The following is a 17,999-nucleotide window of genomic DNA, read 5'->3' as shown; positions in this document are numbered from 1 at the left end:
ATCATCAGGGTCACTGTCTTCTCGTGGTCTTTCATTGATTTGACTCGTTCTCGGATGTAGGAGAGACAGTGCGGTTGATTTTGCTCCACAAGAGGGTCAGCTTTGTAATTTGAGCAAACACGGCGCAGTGTGGAAGGATGGGGCAGAATGATTCTTGATGCAGCTCTTGTGAAGTGATATGCGTGAGGAGAAATTGAATTCAAAATACTGGCGAATACCAGCAGCTCTGCGCTATACACATGCTGTTTCGCGAGGAGAAGCTCTATCTGCTCAACCAGAAATTTCAGCAAAGAAGACTGTTCTTTCGTCGTATCACTGTCCTCAATGAGGTCTGCAAGCAGTGAACCGACAAACTGCAATACTTTAGTATGTTTCGACTCTTTCGTCACCTCAGGTATATTATGCAAGCCTATCTCGAGTTCTTCTAGCAGCAAGGACAGGCTGGAGGTGTCGCATACTTGAGCTGGCAGAATCCTGCCTGAAGGAAGCGACAGAAGCTTCACTCCATTCAAGAAAACAGAAAGTGACAGATCAGGGAGAACTACCAAGGCGCATTTCACATTAGGTGAAGGATCATTCTCGATGAGAAGGAACCTAACGCACTGCTCATCGACAGAAACGGTCCAGAATTTCGTGTTGCAGATTCCAGGCAACTTAGATTTGAACTCCTCGTAAGATGAAACTTTGTTTCTTTTCTGTTCAAGCTCATTAGACTGAAGTGACTTCCTCATAGCCTCCTGCAAAGCAGCGTTTTCCCTTCTTGCTTTTTTCGTCTCTGGCGATTCACTCCGTCCAGGCGTTGAGGACAAGTATTTTGGGCAGTTTGGAAAAACAGAAGGCGCAGCATCAATCTTCAACTGTAGCCTGTCACGCTTCACCTCTATTATTTTCCCTGTCAGTTCATCTTGGTGTGACAACGTCGTAATGAAGTCGCCTGCGTGGAAGTGCAGTTCACACACCTGCACGAGAAAATGAAGCAAGGCCATTCGCCATGACTCTCCATTGCCTAAAACACTAAGTAAAAAGAGTCTGAATAGTGAACAGCTTTTACATATTTACACAGCTTTTACACAAGCCTTATGCACATCCACAGAACTAAATGCTTCCTGGACAATTCATACATAAGTGTAAGAAGTGATATCATTGCCTACAAAGACAGCATGCCTTTCCGGGAGCGACAGCTCACAACTAAGATAATTACCAGCGCCTATTAAGCAATATTTCAGAGTCTTACCCTCGAATGCTCTGTAGGTGTGAAATCCTTCCGTGGAATGGCTCGCAACCAGGCTTTTCTTCGTACTTCGTCTCTTGGGAAGCAATAAACACGTACTTTGGGACCATTCTGGTAGTTCCCGCGGCACCCGGGAACACAGCACCGGCCCATGTTTCACGAAGTTGCACTCGCTACACGGCAGGCAATCAGTTTCCCATTCGTGCGCTAGCACAGGTACGCACGCCACACAAGAAACGGCCACACGAAACAGACACAGCCGTGCGAGGAGCGAACGGAAATGCACCCAACGCCAGGCTGAAAGACTCAAGCAGCAGCTAGACGCTCACTGCAAGACTGCGTTCGTGTCTGTGCTTGCCCGGGCAAGCGCGAGCACATCGAGGGAGACAACCGAGCGGAGCGGAGCCGCGCTTGGTGAGCAGCCTGACCGGACACTTGGCGTGACGTAGCGCGTGTGGAAAGGAGGGCCTGGAGAGGCCTGAAGAAAGTATTTAGAGGGTGTTGGTTTGCTCAACACCCCATTTAGAGGGTGTTGGTTTGCTTCAGCGGGCATGCCGTGACGTTGTATTTCAGTAGTTTCTTTCTAGGCCGCCAGGCGCCGCTAGCATGATAGTGGCGCCGCGGGCATGTGACCTTTTCTGGTCGCCGCAGACGGGTGAGTTTCCGCTCCTTATAGTCTTTCTCCGTGCCCGTGGCAGAGGAGGAGTGCATATGGCGCTCAATGGATGGAAGCTGAGACGTCGCGGTAACTTGCCTGGGGAGTCGTTGGCCCGCAGGGGGCCCAACTCTCATATCTAATGTTCTCAGAACTTTGCGAAGCGCGCGTCTGTTACAATCTTGCTGCGGAGCATTGCGAGAGATGTTTCGATCGGGTGGAGCAGATCTTGGTGGGCAGCTTAGCTGCGCTGTTTCTGGTCATTTTTCCGACGAACTTTCGCCGAACGGTACCTCTTTGAATAACGCTGACAAATTTCAAATAAACCCATGCCCCTCTTCTCTATTCTTTTCGCTAGAAACACAGCTCACTAGGTTCCTGTGTGATGCACACGCGCACAGTGACGTCGGGAGTAACACACAGGCTGCCTGGCTGACCGGATTTCTCCAAATGACAAGCACATGCGTTGATGAAATGACAACTGGAACAAGGAGAGTATCAATCATGGCTAGCAGCGTGTGAATATTAAAAAAAATACTGCGCTTGAAGGCACAGACACGTGCGCGCTTATAAGAAAAAATGGCATGCGTCGGTGCGATGAAGGCGGCGGAACTCGTTTCTTAATGCAGTTTCAAGAATTTTCGGGAAAGAGGTTTCTTGTTGTACATCTTCGCAACTGTGTTCTTGTCTGTTGTGTCAAATGCATGGCTTGTTAGCAACGGTTTGATGAACTTCTTGCATATAATATGCCGCCATCCTTGTTCGCACAGGTCAGGACAGGCAAACCCGCGATTTTATTCACACTGTAGCGCAAGCATGTGTCCAGTGGCTTCTGAAGACGCGTTCGGTCTTTGAACTTCTTGAGGCCATGTAACACTCTTCGGAGCGCTGACGTCGGTCAAAAGAGTACACCTCTGTCTTGGTGGGCAGTCAAACTGTCTACACTAGCATTTCCGTCTGTGTCTGGAAATGCAAGCTACAAACTGCAGAATAATTTGATGTTGTGTTTGGCTGCCAGTTCTTTCTTCGAATTACATTGAGCGGTCTTTCCCGGAGTTATAAGTCGGCACGAATTTCCTGGAACGAAACGCGGGGTTCTTGTTTCGCTGACTGGACATGCAAAACGGAACGCAACAGCAAGGCATTTTCGTTCGCTACTCCCTCCAGCAACTGCAGTCATCGACGCGTCACTTGCCAAACGGTAACACTAAACACACCACGCTAATCATATAAAAAACAGCGCACCAGAAGGCATACTTTCTGCTGCAATGGCAATCACAAGAAAATTCTGTGCTGCCTGCGTGTCGTCTGCTAGAGGGTTATCTGACAGCGCCGCCATACGACGGACGCACGCTCTACGGCGGGCAGAAAAACCGCTGACGCTTCAGGCATGTTCTTCTCAGTGCTGCCAACCCTAGAGATTTTCTCCTAGATTTAGGGAATTTGAACGTTGTTTAGGGGAAAGGGGATTTTTGTTGTAATCTAGGGAAATTTTACTTTCCGCATGGACCTTTTTATTTTTCGATGTGAATCGGTTCCTTATTCACTGTTTCTTCACCATCTTGATTTTGAGAATCTGGCTATGCGCCATGTGCACGAGGGGAAAGCGTTTTTTGGATCGAGGTGGCGTGGTCGGGCCGGGAGGAGGTACGAGGTACGGCAAGCCAGATATTAACCAGATTCCCATTGGACAACGTCCAGATGAAGAGACTGGAGGCAATTGACCCGCAAGTTGTCATCGAAAAGCGGATTTATTCAATAGCCCCACTTGCCACCTCATTTCCTTCTCTGGTGCCAGAAAGAGAAATGAACAAAATTGACGCAGAATGGAGACTGCTCCGCAATACAGAAATGGACCTGCCGGCAGATGCGAGCGTTCAACGCTTTTGGAAACGAGTGAGAGACGCCAGGAAAGGAGACGGGAGCCCAATGTTCCCTCTCTTGAGCGACTTCGTCTACAAGCTTCTCTGTTTGCCGCACTTCAGTGCAACAGTGGAGAGAGTTTTCTCTCTGATCAACCTGATGAAAACAAAGACCAGAAACAGCTTGGTGACGCAAACCCTGGCAGCTACGCTTCACACCAAGCGGGTTCTAGGAGGGGCCAACTGTTATGACTTTGCAGTGAACGAACGCTTAATTGGCCTCATGAAAAAAGAAATGTATATACAGGAGTGAAACTCAGTCGGGATGCCAACCGAATGACGTGTCTTAATTATGTTTTAGCGTTTGTTTGTTCACGCCCACATTTGGGCACAAAGTGGATTTCTCTCGCTCTTTGACTGCAGCCGGTGAGCGTAAGTGTTCACTGCGAGATTTTCATTCATTTCAGGGCTTAGGCCAGGATTTATTAGGTTTTGGTATTAACAAATGTTTACCTTACCCGTGATCACGTGGTACGCGAGTTTGCATGGGAAATCAATGTTATTGTATTCAAAGTTGCTGCCAAAGTGCGGTAAGAGGGTCTCTCCGAAATAAAAGAGTTCACAATTCAACTACGCACCTTTTTTCCATGCTTGAATATTATTTTTCGGATCTAGGGAAATCTAGGGAAGTTTGAGTGAAAATTTGGGGGAGAAGTGGCTTTCGAGGTTGGCAGCACTGGTTCTTCTGGAGGCATTGGGCAAATGGCGTTGCTGCGCGCGAAACTTGTAGACATGCTTGCAATGGTGAATTGTGTAGTCGGTGCGAACAGTTGGAAGTTAATCGACTGAAATTGCTCAAGGAAAGTCAGCGGCACTACATTTTTATTGTTTCTGTGCATCGCGAGTGACTTTGGCGGCAGCCACACGGCAACGTCTCCTGTTTGACGAACTTGTGTGAAGGTGAGCATATTCTAAAATTTTGAAAGCGGTTTTTTGTTTGTATTATATCCCTGCTACTCGCCGCTTGTTATGTTCACGATAACATCAGTACAACGTGAATGCGCTTTCTGTCTCTATTTGAAGTAACATTGGTCGATCAGCATAAACTTTTGGATTCAATTAAACACAAACTGCCCACGTTGGTACTGCGTGTCGAATGTGTCTTTGGATGATTCTGCGCACGAGATGTTCTTCTGATAATTGGTTTACTGCCAGATATAGTTTAGAGATTTGGACCCATTCATCCCACTGAAGCAACGTTGGAAAGCTGTTTTGTGTTCATGCATCTGCTGTCCTTAAACTCAACTTTTCGGTAATCATTCGCATGGTTCCTTTGGATCTGGACAATCGGCTACTGTTGCTAGGGGCGCCTGGTAGCAGAGCCTCTGGGGACGCCCAGTGGTCAGCTGTTTGTCCAGGTGCCAAGTACCAAAGGTACCATTCCTGACTTTTTTTCCCAGTCCATGAACCTCATACCTTGCAAAGATTACAGTATGTAATCAGGTTGTAAAAAAATTGGTAACTTGTACATATTTCAGAACAGTTCAGAGAAATGCACATGCAGCATCAGTATTCTCTCGGTATACTTTCTGAGACCTGGATTCATTTCTTCTAGGACAGTGGCAAGCAGTAGGTCAACTGTACACAAATTTATTTTCCCCTGGTGCAAAGTAAAGAATGCAAACATCATAAGACAAGTCTCTAGTCTGTTTCATTCTCACTGCATTTGATCAAAGCATAATATGAGATTCTGTATTTCTTATACCCTAGTTTTCTTTGCTTTGAGCAGTAGATATTGACAATGAACAGCAAGGTAACTCCACTCGCTGACGATTTTTCCTTCGGCAGCAAAACAGGGAATAGCTTACCCAATGTGTTTTCTCGACAGACTCAAAACTTCGATGGACAGCTGCGTCCACAGCTGCAATCACCTCTCAGGTGCATGCACTCGTAAGACACATAAGGGTCATTCAGTTTATAAATTCCTGTTCTTTGTCCAGTGAATCCTCTTATGTCATTTTCAAGCCACTGAGTCATGGCTCCTTTCACTCGGCCACCCCGGGCCAACACTACAGTGCTTCTCATTATCATCATTAGCAGCAGCCTGACTACATTCACTGCAGGACAAAGGCATCTCCCATACCTCTCCGGTTGTTCCTGTCCTGTGCCAGCTGTGGCCACCTTATCCCCACAGACTTCTTTATCTTATCCACTTAGTTATCATGCTTTCTTTCAAGATGTAGCACACCATGAGGAACTTCATGTACAGTACAGGTATTGACTGATATTTAATGTGTCCAGGAACCTCGAAGTGCCAGGGGATAGTTAGATGGCAAACAAGTGCAACATCATGCTGGATGCTGTGAGTTACTTCTTAGTACTTTGACATGGAAGTGAATTGAGGGCTGATCACAGTTTAGAGTGGAGCCACCAGTCAGTCTAATGCCAGCGAGAAGGGAGCTAGAATAACTTCCTCCCTTTTAGTTACTCAAAGTATAGACATTAAACCTTTAAGCCATAGCTAATTTAAGCAGCATTGGCTGTAATTGCTTGTTCTTTTGATAGAAAAATGAAAAATGCAGTGATTTTTTCTGTAGCCGCACATGATACTCTTCATGATGATATTTCGAGCATTCATCTCAGTCCGAAAGAAGTATTGTAGAGCCACCGCGGTGGCTCAGTGGTTATGGCGCTCGGCTGCTGACCCGAAAGACGCGGGTTCAATCCTGACCGTGGTGGTCGATTTTCGATGGAGGAGAAATTCTAGAGGCCCGTGTACTGTGCGATGTCAGTGCACGTTAAAGAACCCCAGGCGGTCGAAATTTTCCAAGCCCTTCAAGATGGCAACCCTCATAGCCCGAGTCGCTTTGGGATGTTAAACACCTACAAACCATAAATGAATTCTGTAGCCTTCTGAGAATTAAACACTTGTGCTTTTTTAAAGTTTTCATTCTGTTCTCAACCAGTTTTAACACCCATCTTTCTTGGTGACTAATGCCTTGATGTTTGTGCACAGGCAGTGGCCAGAAAAGGTCACTGTACAAAATAAATATCAGGTGAATGGAATGAGCAAGAAGCATGGACCGTCAGGAATTGTGAAAATCACTCAACTGACCCAATATCACAGCATGGCAAATAAAATTTTAATGATAACCTGATGTCTTATCATAGGGTACTGAAAGGACTATAGACACCTAATTTTAATGCGCATTTTATTCTGTCAAACGATGCGTTAGACGTTAGAATACATGGGTTACTGGGTGGTATTTGCCTACAACCGCTAAATAACTTATGATTGAATTTCTTCTCTTCTGCTATTTCGATTTCCTCAACTGGACGACTGTGACGTCAAGTTGATGTTTTGGTCACGTCATGCACTAGAAAAACTAATTTAATCGCTAATACATAGTTTTAATTCACTATGACATTTAAACCAGCCTCTTCCAATACCTGGAATTACAAAAACTGATGTGTCAGCAATTATATAGCCCAGTTTTTGTGCCACATGCAACCTAAAGACCAACTACGCGTCACAGTCATCGTTCGACTGATTACACCGAAACAGTATTCGGACGAAATTCAATTATAAATTATTTAGCGGTCGTACACGAATATCACAGAGTACTCCATGTATATAAATGTCTAACGCATCGTTTGAAAGAAGAAAACACACGAGCAAAAATTTAGTGCCTATAGTCCCTGAAGAAGTGAAACAATGTAACTGTCAAACTTGTCCCATTTTACTTCACATGATTGCTATTGGTTGAAAGATTCAGGCTACTTCTAGCACTGCCTTGGTACTGGGTATAGTGCGGGACTTGCAGGGGTAAAGCTATTCTGCTTCAGGTATGATTGGTACAGTATCATTTTGTTTCTAAAGTAATGGTGGCCATTCCACTCAGATCCCAGGCAAGGTCTCAATTGAATTGCACTTATTTCTGATTTTCTGCAACTCTGGATTGCCATTTACATTGCATTGCTCATCCCAGTTGCCGATCAGCACCTCATACATAACTTGTACTATTGAAATCTAAAGTCTGACGAAAACTCGTCTGGTCGGGTAGAAGATTCATGTATAAAGAAAGGAACGCCGACCAAAGGTTGTTAAAACGAAGACGTTTCGGCTTCCATACGGAAGCCTTGATCACTGGGTGTAAAGCCCAAAGCACTAAGCTTAAGTGCGTCGCAGTAATCGCCCCAAGCATCTTGCGTACGTAGACGGGAGATTTTCTGCATTGTGGTTAGGGTTTTTTCTGTTGTTTGGATTATAAGCGATTCCAGGTGTCGACGTGACAGCCAATTCTTTTCTCTTGCGATGATTGATGCTTCTTCCCAGGCTATATTGTGCGTCATGGCTTCCACATGTTCCACGATTGCATTAGATGCAATCTTCTTGTTGCTTACGTCGTTCTGGTGGTCCCTCAATCGCCTTTCGAAATTCCCGCTCTTTCCGAGTAGTCGCAGTCTGCGCAGGGAATCTTATAGACGACGCCAGGAAACTTCTCTTTCTTTATCTTGTCTTTGACGGCCACCAGTTCGTGCCTCAGCTTGCACGTGGGAACGTGAGCAATGTTCACACCGTAAATCCACAGCACGCGAGCCAAAGACTCGCTCACGCCCGGCACATAAGGGATAGCGACTTGGGCTTGGCAAGGAGGACCAAATGGTTCAGACGGGCGTGATGACCGTTGAAAAACGGAATCCACGAAGTGCTTGGGGTAGCCACATTCACTCAGTTCTCGGCGCACTTGGCGTAGGTCAGCCGCTCGATCTTCTGGCCTTCGGCAGATGTTTTTGGCACGTTGGACAAGGGAAGCCACGACGGAGCGTTTGTGGCAAACCGGGTGAACAGAATTAAAACGAAGGTACCGGCCTATGTGGGTTCCCTTTCTATAAACTTTGAAATCGAGGTGGTTGCCACGGCGTTCAACCAAACCGTCAAGGAAAGGAAGACAGCGGGTAGTCTCCTCCTCTACAGTGAATTGAATGGAATCTTCCATGCTATTGATGTGACCTGTGAAAGTGCCTAACGCGTCTTTTTGATAACACAGAAGCATTCATCGACATAATGTACACAAAGCTTATATTGCTTCCATGGTAAGGTTTGCGGTTGTCACCGTTGAGAAAATGACTGACCTTCTGCAGGACGACAGTACGTACTTGCCGCTGAAACGGGACCCTACGCGTAAGGTAGAAAGAAACTTGCAGATTCATTTGACTGACGTCTTCCGATTTATTCCATCGGACCACAAGTCACTCTACTTCAATCTCCTCTGCCACAATGGATCAGCTCCCGCCTTGTATGGTCTCCCGAAGATCCATAAGCCAAACGTGCCGATGAGACCAGTAGTTGACTTTACACAGTCGCCCTTGTACCGCTTGTCGGGCTACTTCCACAAGGCTTTTCCACCACTTGTTGGAAAGGGCTCGACTTTCATACGTGACTCCTTCGATTTTATTGAAAAAGTATGTGATGTCACGGTGGAGTACGACGAGATGGTGGTGTCCATTGATGTGAAGCCGCTGTTCACCAGCGTAACCGTGGATCTGGCTGTGAAGATGTGCCACTCAGCGTTGCAGAATGACGACGGATTGTGTGAAAGAACCCCTATTGAAGCATCGGATCTTCTGAAGCTGTTGCAGTTTTTCCTTGAAAATACTTATATTGTTTTCTGGGGTGCAGTCTACAGACAAGTTAAAGCCACCGCTATGGGCGCATCTATATCGGTGACAACCGCAAACCTTACCATGGAAGCAATAGAAGCCCGCGCACTGGCTACCTTCGAACAACACCCAAAGGTTTTTGTACGTTACGTTGATGATCGCTTCTGTATTATCAAAAAAGACGTGTTAGGTGCTTTCGCAGATCACATCAATAGCATGGAAGATTCCATTCAATTCACTGTAGAGGAGGAGACTGTCTGCTGTCTTCTTTTCCTGGATGTTTTGGTTGAATGCCGTGGCAACCGCCTCTCTTTCAAAGTTTATAGAAAGGAAACCCACACAGGCCGGTACCTTTGTTTTAATTCTGTTCACCCGGTTTGCCACAAACGCTCTGTCGTGGCTTCCCTCGTCCGACGTGCCAAAAACATCAGCCCAAGGCCAGAAGATCGGGCGGCTGACCTACACCAATTGCGCGGAGAACTGAGTGAATGCGGCTACCCAGGCACTTTGTGGATTCTGTTCTTCAACGTTCGTCACGCCCGTCTGAACCAGTTGGTCCTCCTTGCCGAGCCCGAGCCGCTGTCTCTTAAGTGCCGGGCGTGGGCGAGTCTTTGGCTCGCGTTCTGCGCATTTACGATGTGCACGTTGCTCACGTTTCTGCGTGCAAGCTGAGGCACGAACTAGTGGCCGTCAAAGACAAGATGAAAGATAAGTTTCCTGGAAGCCGGGCTATACGTCGCACCGGAATATAAGTCGACCCCCTAACTAACCAATTCTAAAAATGGAAAAAATTTTTTTCAATGGAAAAAGTACCGAAAGGCACCCTTACCTTGAAACAAATACGACTCGACAGGTTGCACAACGGTGACAGTATTTATTTTCATTTAAATGCTGATCGTATGTACACCCAGGAAATTTTTTAACAATATCGAGCACCCATCGACCCGCTTGTTTGTTTTTGGCACACACAAGTACGGCGCCGTAGAGCAAAGCCCTTCCTCTTCATGAATCGGCACACCCAGGATGGCGAGCCTTGGAATTGCGCCCTCGTGAGTCTAGAGGCATGCGTGATCTCTACCGCTTTCATGCAGATGCATTCGGCAGTCACAGTCATCTTGCATGCAACACAACCTTTCCTTCCAATTCTGCTGGATACACTGCAGTCCACCCACGAAATGATGTTTTCTTCTGGTTGCTGCAAGTTGTAATACGCAGCTTCTGCCTCCGCCAGTACAGAATGCTCTTTTCGGATACTCCAAATTCGCGCTGTGCCGCCAGGTTCCCATGAGCTTCCGCATACTCAATTGCGTTTTTCTTGAAGGCGACGGTAAGTTGCCGTCAGCTTCCGCTTTGCACCCACGAAAACGCAAAATGGCGGAACTGCTGCTGATGGGGTTAGTGATGGAGGCTATTGACTTCAGCTGCCCATAGTTGCAAGACTTCCGTAGTTTTTCCACCAATGACCGGTATATAAAATGGGGGTCGACTTTTCACCATGGTCTTTTGAAAAAAAGTTCGATCTATATTCTGGCTTTTACGGTAATTTGGCACTGCATGCGATGTCTCCGCTCGCCACTTCGCTGTAAGCGGGTCAAGCTCTTCGTGCACTTCGAGTAATGCTGCTTAAAATACATGCGTTTGTGTCGGGACCAGAAGAAATTTTGAATAAAGTGATATTTCAAGTAAAGCGATTTCGTTATAACGAGGGATTACTGTAGTTAAATTTGTGCACAATGAAATTCTATTCAAAAAGGTGAAACCCGTTAAATTGTGCATTTTGTGTGCAAGGGTGCTGATCCTTGCGTGCAACTGAAAACATTCGTTCATGTTATCTGGCTAGCTTCCTTCTTCCTTGCGCCAGATTTTTTTATATAACACTGCCAGATTTATTTCAATCAGAATTTCTAAGAACATAATAATTACACCAAATTTCATCATCATCATCAGCCTTACTACACCCACTGCAAGGCAAAGGCCTCTCCCATTTCTCTCCATTAACCCTGTCCTTTTCCAGCTGCATCCACCCTTTGCCTGCAAACTTCTTAATCTCATTCGCCCACCTTACCTTCTGCCGCCCCCTGCTACGCTTACTTTCTCTTGGAATCCACTCCGTTACCCTTAAAGGGACTATGCAATGAATAAAAAGTCGCTTGTAAATGTTTTCAATGCTTAGAAATGATGCTAACAAGCATCCACACTAAGTATGGGCCTTCGGAACTGAGCCGAAAATTTATTATGAATTTCTAAAAAACGTGTTTTTTAAAATCCACGGGCTGATTGGTGTGCTCGTAGTGACCGATTTTGAAACTAAAATCGTGAAATAAGACGTCACTATACCCATGACGTGAGCAGGCCACCACACGCTGTCATTCGCTGGAGCCACGGCAGCCACGACGTCACGGGCACATTTCCGGTAGCCGTGAAAATCGTCTGCTTATGCCGCTGCGCAACCCTCTCGGGCAAGCGTGAGCCAGGGCATTGCCTTCGCGCATATGGTTTCAATTTTTTCCTGCCGCCTCCTTCTGTCGGGAATTCCGGAGCTACTCGCAGTGTGTTTTCGTCCGCCCGAGATGAATACGCCTTGATGTGTCGGCTGCCAACCCGATGACTGGCGAGGTGTTGAACTCGGGGCATGTCATTCCTAGAGACGCTGCTGCTGGGGCACTGGGTGCGACAACCGGAAGTTGCAAACCGAACGTCAGCGGATGACGTAATAATGGGCGTATTAATGGGCGGGTCCCAGTCCTAGACCTGTTTTCTTTATTTTTTTTCTGGTGCCCCACGTGTACGAGCTGAGGGGGGAAAGGAGGAGTGTAATTTTTAATCGTCTATGTCTTGGTTGTTATTGATGCTAGCGCAAAAATTCTCACGCTGGGGCGACGAGTGGTGAGATGCCTATCTCTCATCTGCTTTACGTAATCTCAATTAATTTATTGCATAGTCCCTTTAAGGACCACTGGTTATCTTGTTTTCGCATTACATGCCCTGCCCAAGCCCATTTCTTCCTCTTAATTTCGACTAGGATGTCATTAACCCGCGTTTGTTCCCCACACATTGCCTGCTTCCGGTCTCTTAACGTTACGCCTATTATTTTTCTTTCCATGGCTAGCTGCGTTGTCTTTAACTTAAGCTGAACTCTTTTTGTTAGCCTCCACATTTCTACCCCGTAGGTGAGTACCGGTAAGATAAAGCTGTTGTACACTTTTCTCTTGAGGGATATTGCTAACCTGCTATTCATGATCTGCGAGAACCTGCCATACACGCTCCACCCCATTCTTGTCCTTCTAGTTATTTGCCTCTCATAATCCGGATCAGCTGTCGCTACCTGCCCTAAGGAGACGTATTCCTTTACCACTTCCAGCACCTCGCTTTCAATTGTGAACTGCTGTTTTCTTGCTAGACTGTTGAACATTGCCTTGGTTTTCTGGATGTTAATTCTTAAGCCCAGCGTTCTGCTCTGCCTGGCTAACTCATTGATCAGGATTTGCAGTTTACCTCCTGAGTGACTCAGCAAGGCAATGTCATCAGCGAATCGCAGATTATTTAGGTATTCCTCATTTGCTCTTATTCCCAACTGTTCCCAATTCAGCCTCGGAATACTTCCTGTAAACAGGTGGTGAATAGCATTCGCACCAAATTTGGTGATCATATATGATAAAATTCAGTGTTACGATCATTGGTATTGTTTAGTCTGGGGCAGTACAATGAGAAGTACATAGTATATAGTAAAATTAAATATGACCAGTCTAACATAAGCAAAACTACTTTTTTTTTTACAGGAAAGTTTTACTACCGAAGTTCTGAATGGCATAGCACGATGAAGACGTGGACAGTGTGCATTTAAAAGTACCTGTATTCTTGATGGCATGGGAACTTGCAGACTGTGCTTCAAGCAATCGGTGAGTGCACTGGTACTATGCTTCTGCTTATGTAGCCAAATTATGTTAATAATCTAAAGAGAGTGTGTATCTGAAAATTGAGCAAAAATTCAGTAGCATTTAGATATTCTTGTACGAGATACCACTCTGAGAATTGGTTATTAAGGATGTGTCTCACATGTACACTTGTCTGCTGAATATAATAGTAAGCATGCCTTGCGAGCTGAGTGACCCCGATGTATGAAAAAAAATGGCCAGGTTACTGCATGACATGTGGAGCAGCGCCGTGTAGCACATTCAGGCTTCATAGAGTGGAGAATGAAGGCAGTAATTATTTTAAAAATAGAGAATGCAGCACAAACCACAGGACCAGGAAGCTGACAGAACACACTGACCTTGAACACACTGCGCATGAAGGGCGTTATGGAGTTGCCTGTCATGTAATGAAGATGGAGGTCGCTCAGGACGGGTGTTAAACACGAGTCGATGCAGACGCCTGTCATCGCATCATACCCACTGCAGAACTGAACAAGCAAGAAGCAAAGGTAACAACAGAGCATGGTCAGACTCATGCTTTCCTCCACAAGCAGTCTGGAAGCGCACTTTGAAATCTTGTATGCTTTCGCTCGACATATACATCATTGCAGCCTGTGGCGAGGAAAAGTACATACCTTGATGTCAAGTGACAGTGCACTCGCAGGGCCCGTTAACAGCTCACTGAGGTGTTCTGATACATCTACAGGGCACCTCATAAGAAATTCTTAGGCTTCAGAACACGGAGCCCTTGCAGAAATTGTCTCAAAGTTTGTTGCCACATGGACCTCTTCGTAATGATGACCCTCAAAGGCGAGCCTTCCTTTAGTGTCACAAGAAAAGGCCTATGACATGGGTCTTTTTGCTTCTCCATTAGTGCCAAAATGTTTGCGAGGGAGATCTTTCACAGATATGGAGTGATTTCAGAAAATGTCAAAAAGGAGACTGAAGCTGTGTGAAGCAGTACCAGTAACAAACGTATCACAGCTGTTGAAGAAGCAGGAAGACCCATGCCTTCATTCTTTTTTTGCACCAGACACGTGAGGATACTTCGTATTTCTGGGTCATCATTTTGAAAAGGTGCACATGGCAACAGGCTTTGGTTAAACTTCTGCAAAGAGCCGTTTCTGGAAACTTCAGCATCCATTTCTCGTGAGGCACACTGCAGAGATAATGGAATACCTTAATGACCTGCAACCGGTACCTGTGACTGCATTTTCACTGACATCAGAGATTAGTACATTTTCTAGCACATGCTGAGATAATGGAAACTGTAAGTGAAAGCATAAGGTTTGGTGGAAGTGCACTTCCTGATTGGTTGTGGGCAAGTGCCGGGTACCCACCGGTGATACAGTCGAGCGTGCTTATAACGAACATGAGCGTCACGTGGCATCCGTTCGTTATATCCCAAAGTTCGTAGTAAGTGGACAATAGTTTTAAAAACAGTTGCTTGTCAAAACACAAATTTTTTTCTTTGCAAAAATGTCAATGATGCACGTCTGCTTTCGCAGCGCAAATCCGATGGGGGAGGTTTGCAGTTCATTTAAAGCAGAAGCGTGCTCTTCGCCGAGGCCCTTGGCATAGACCAATTGACTGAGGCTCTCAATGTAGCCCGTTCCTACAGGCGTGCCTATGGGTACTGGCTCCAATGTTTCATCCTGATTCCTCTGCGTCACTCTCGTCCCGCACTTCAGAAATGGTGCCCTCATCCGTGCGCGGTTCTGCGGTGTCGACGTCATCGACAGAAATAAAATTATTACAACCAATGTCATCACCCCTCATGTTGGATTCGACGACGCGCTGCCACAAGTCGCCACCGGGCTGGTCATCTTCCGAAGCATCAGGCTTGGCATCAGACACTGTCGACGAAGCCGGCCTTGCGGAAAGAGTTCCGCACGCAAGTGGCCGTCACCTCTGCCCAGGCTGCTTTCATCACCTCTACTGCTGAATACAATGGAAATGTACACTGTGTTCTCGTCCGCCATCCCGAATTACAACCAGGGCCCGAGATTTAAACAAAGCCAATGAAGCGTCTGCACCTCAACAAGTGACAAAAGCATGCGATGGGGCAGACATGAAAGGTGCCCAGGCGGAAACAAGCTAAAGACACAGACGCACAGCGCCAGCGGAGAGACCCAAGAGGGCCATCCGTGAGCATCATTGTAGCCACCTTTTGGCTCGCATGGAAGGCCTGCTTCACGGAGCGGGGCCTCCGCGATTGGCATCGGCAGCGGCGCGGTTGATCGTGAAGGCCACGCGCCGATCTGTAAGAGAGTGATAGGAGTGGAGTTGCGCGGAGGGGTGGGATGGCGATCTTGGAAGGCGCGTCGGCGGGGAAAGGGTAGCTCGCTTGAGAGCGGCACGAAACGGGGCGGGCAGTTCGCCTGCCATGAGGCTCGGGAAAAACATGCCACGTGCTAGGCGCACAAAGGGGTCGGATGCAGGTTATCTCGCATCACGGCGCCGGGTTTACGCCGTGCATGCACTGTAACCGATCAGCAGGGCTTAATGGCGTTCGTTATACGTGTGATTTTGTGCCATTGAAACAATGTATATTTTGACGGTCGTGCAGGTCTCGTTCGTTATAAGCGAAAGTTCGTCTTAAGTGGGGCCGTTATATGTGGGCTTGACTGTACAATGGGTACAAGCTTTCCCCTGGCCTGCTGCTTGGCTTCTTTAGGGTGAAATGCTTAGGAAATGGGTCTTCGGCCCCACGTTGATATGAAGAAAATACCTTGTGCCATGGCGTTCTTTGGCCTCATGTGCCCTTGCGCCATAAAATATCACAATCATCATGCTTTTCGCCACAATCGCCAGCTTTTCGAGCCGTCAGCGGGGCAGCAAGTTTGGCCTTGAATGTATCTAGAGGTTGCCGTAGCCGTATGTTCTGCCTTGAATGTAGGTAGAGGTGAAACCAAGAACGTAACTGGGGGTAGTCAGGTTTGACACACGACATCAGCTACAGCAGCGACACCAGCGGCTGTTACACCAACTATCTCGACCTTTGACCTTCGTTAAAAGTAAAGCGTCTTCCGGCAGCGCATGCACAGGTCATGAAAGTGGTTTCTTTATAAAAACCCCCCGCAGTGGCTCAGTGGTTAGGGCGCTCGGCTACTGATCTGGAGTTCCAGGGTTCGAACCCTACCACGGCGGCTGCGTTTTTATGGAGGCATAACGCTAAGGCGCCCGTGTGCTGTCCGATGTCGGTGCACGTTAAAGGTCCCCAGGTGGTCGAAATTATTCCGGAGTCCTCCTCTAGGGCAGCTCTTTCTTCCTTTCTTCTTTCAATCCCTCCTTTATCCCTTTCCTTATGGCAGATTTCAGGTGTCTGCCGATATACGAGACAGATACTGGGCCATTTCCTTTCCCCAAAAGACGAAGCATAAGATGGGATGCCCTTTGGTGCGTTCAGCGGAGCGCTAGGTGTGACCGATGCGAGGCATGCCGGGGAAACCACATGACTACCAACCTGACGAGCACCGCTAATATTAAGCAACGTAACATCAGCGGTCTCACGTATCTTGGACACCCGAATCGTGCCGTAGGGGACAGAAAGTGAAATTAGAGTTGGTTCTTCGGGGAAGGAAATTATGCCTGTCTCACATATCTTGGTGGGCACCCGAAATGCGCAGTAGGCGAATAATGACCCTTGGTTTCAAGAAAAGGAAATGATGCCTGTATCACATTGCACCATTTCCTTTCCCCCCCAAAAAACGAATTCTGTTTTCAATTTTCGCTTTTTGAAATTATCTGCAGGGTTTGCACGTCGTTTGGAACTGGATTTGATTCCATATCTCCGTGTTACAAAGAACAATAATACAGTTGCAAATATCACCTAACCCATAATAAATATATAGTCTTGTGTGAGTACATTTAATGTTGTTTCGAAGAAAGTAAGATGTTTAACATATAAAAAATTGCTGATGGCCTAGCTCTGTTAGGCCAGGATATACATAGCAAAAGCGCTGCGACTTCTGTATCAGAAGAGTGCGTTCCCTAGATGCGTCTTTATTAATGGTTAAAGCTTGAGCCGTCGCAGCAATTTTTTTTTTTCGTAAGGGATGTAACGGCTCAGCTGAGCAAGCATCTTGGGGGGCTAAAATTGGCGGTGGTTTAGCTCTTGTTAACCCTGGAGTGACACAATAGCTACAGGTGGCTGAGCGGAATTTGATCAGTTGAATTGCAAAGTCAGTCTTTCGTCGCTACATTTCGCTGGGCATTCCTTCATCTTTTTCCCACTTGACATGGAGCATACGCACAGCTGTGGCAGCTCGGCTTCGCGGCGCGCCGCGCTGCCGGCAGCAGCTGCTGCTCCGCACCAATTGGCTAGTCACGTGACCAGCCAAGTGGCGAACCATGTGATCAGCCACGGCGCCGCACCACCGGCAGCTTCTCCGCACCACGTGACAGCGTGGCTGCGCCGCCACGGCTCTGCCACGCTGAAGGCACGAAATGCTACCTTAATGTAGCTATCGCTACAAAACATCGATTTGAAGCGATTACTCACCTATTTCAGGCTGCACATGACCTTGTGCATGTACACTGCCAGTTCCAGGTTCTGTTCACCCTCCACGTTTTCCTCAGCACTCTTGTACCGGGCTTCTTTTCTCCACAAGCATGTCTGCCGCTCTCACAATGACCGAATGAGGGAAGCCAGCTAAAAGCTGTCTCCTCAG

Source organism: Amblyomma americanum, chromosome 1 (genome assembly GCF_052857255.1).
Source record: "Amblyomma americanum isolate KBUSLIRL-KWMA chromosome 1, ASM5285725v1, whole genome shotgun sequence".
NCBI lineage: Eukaryota > Metazoa > Arthropoda > Arachnida > Ixodida > Ixodidae > Amblyomma > Amblyomma americanum.
The sequence above is the reverse complement of the archived record's forward strand: the minus strand, read 5'-3'. Positions refer to the sequence as shown.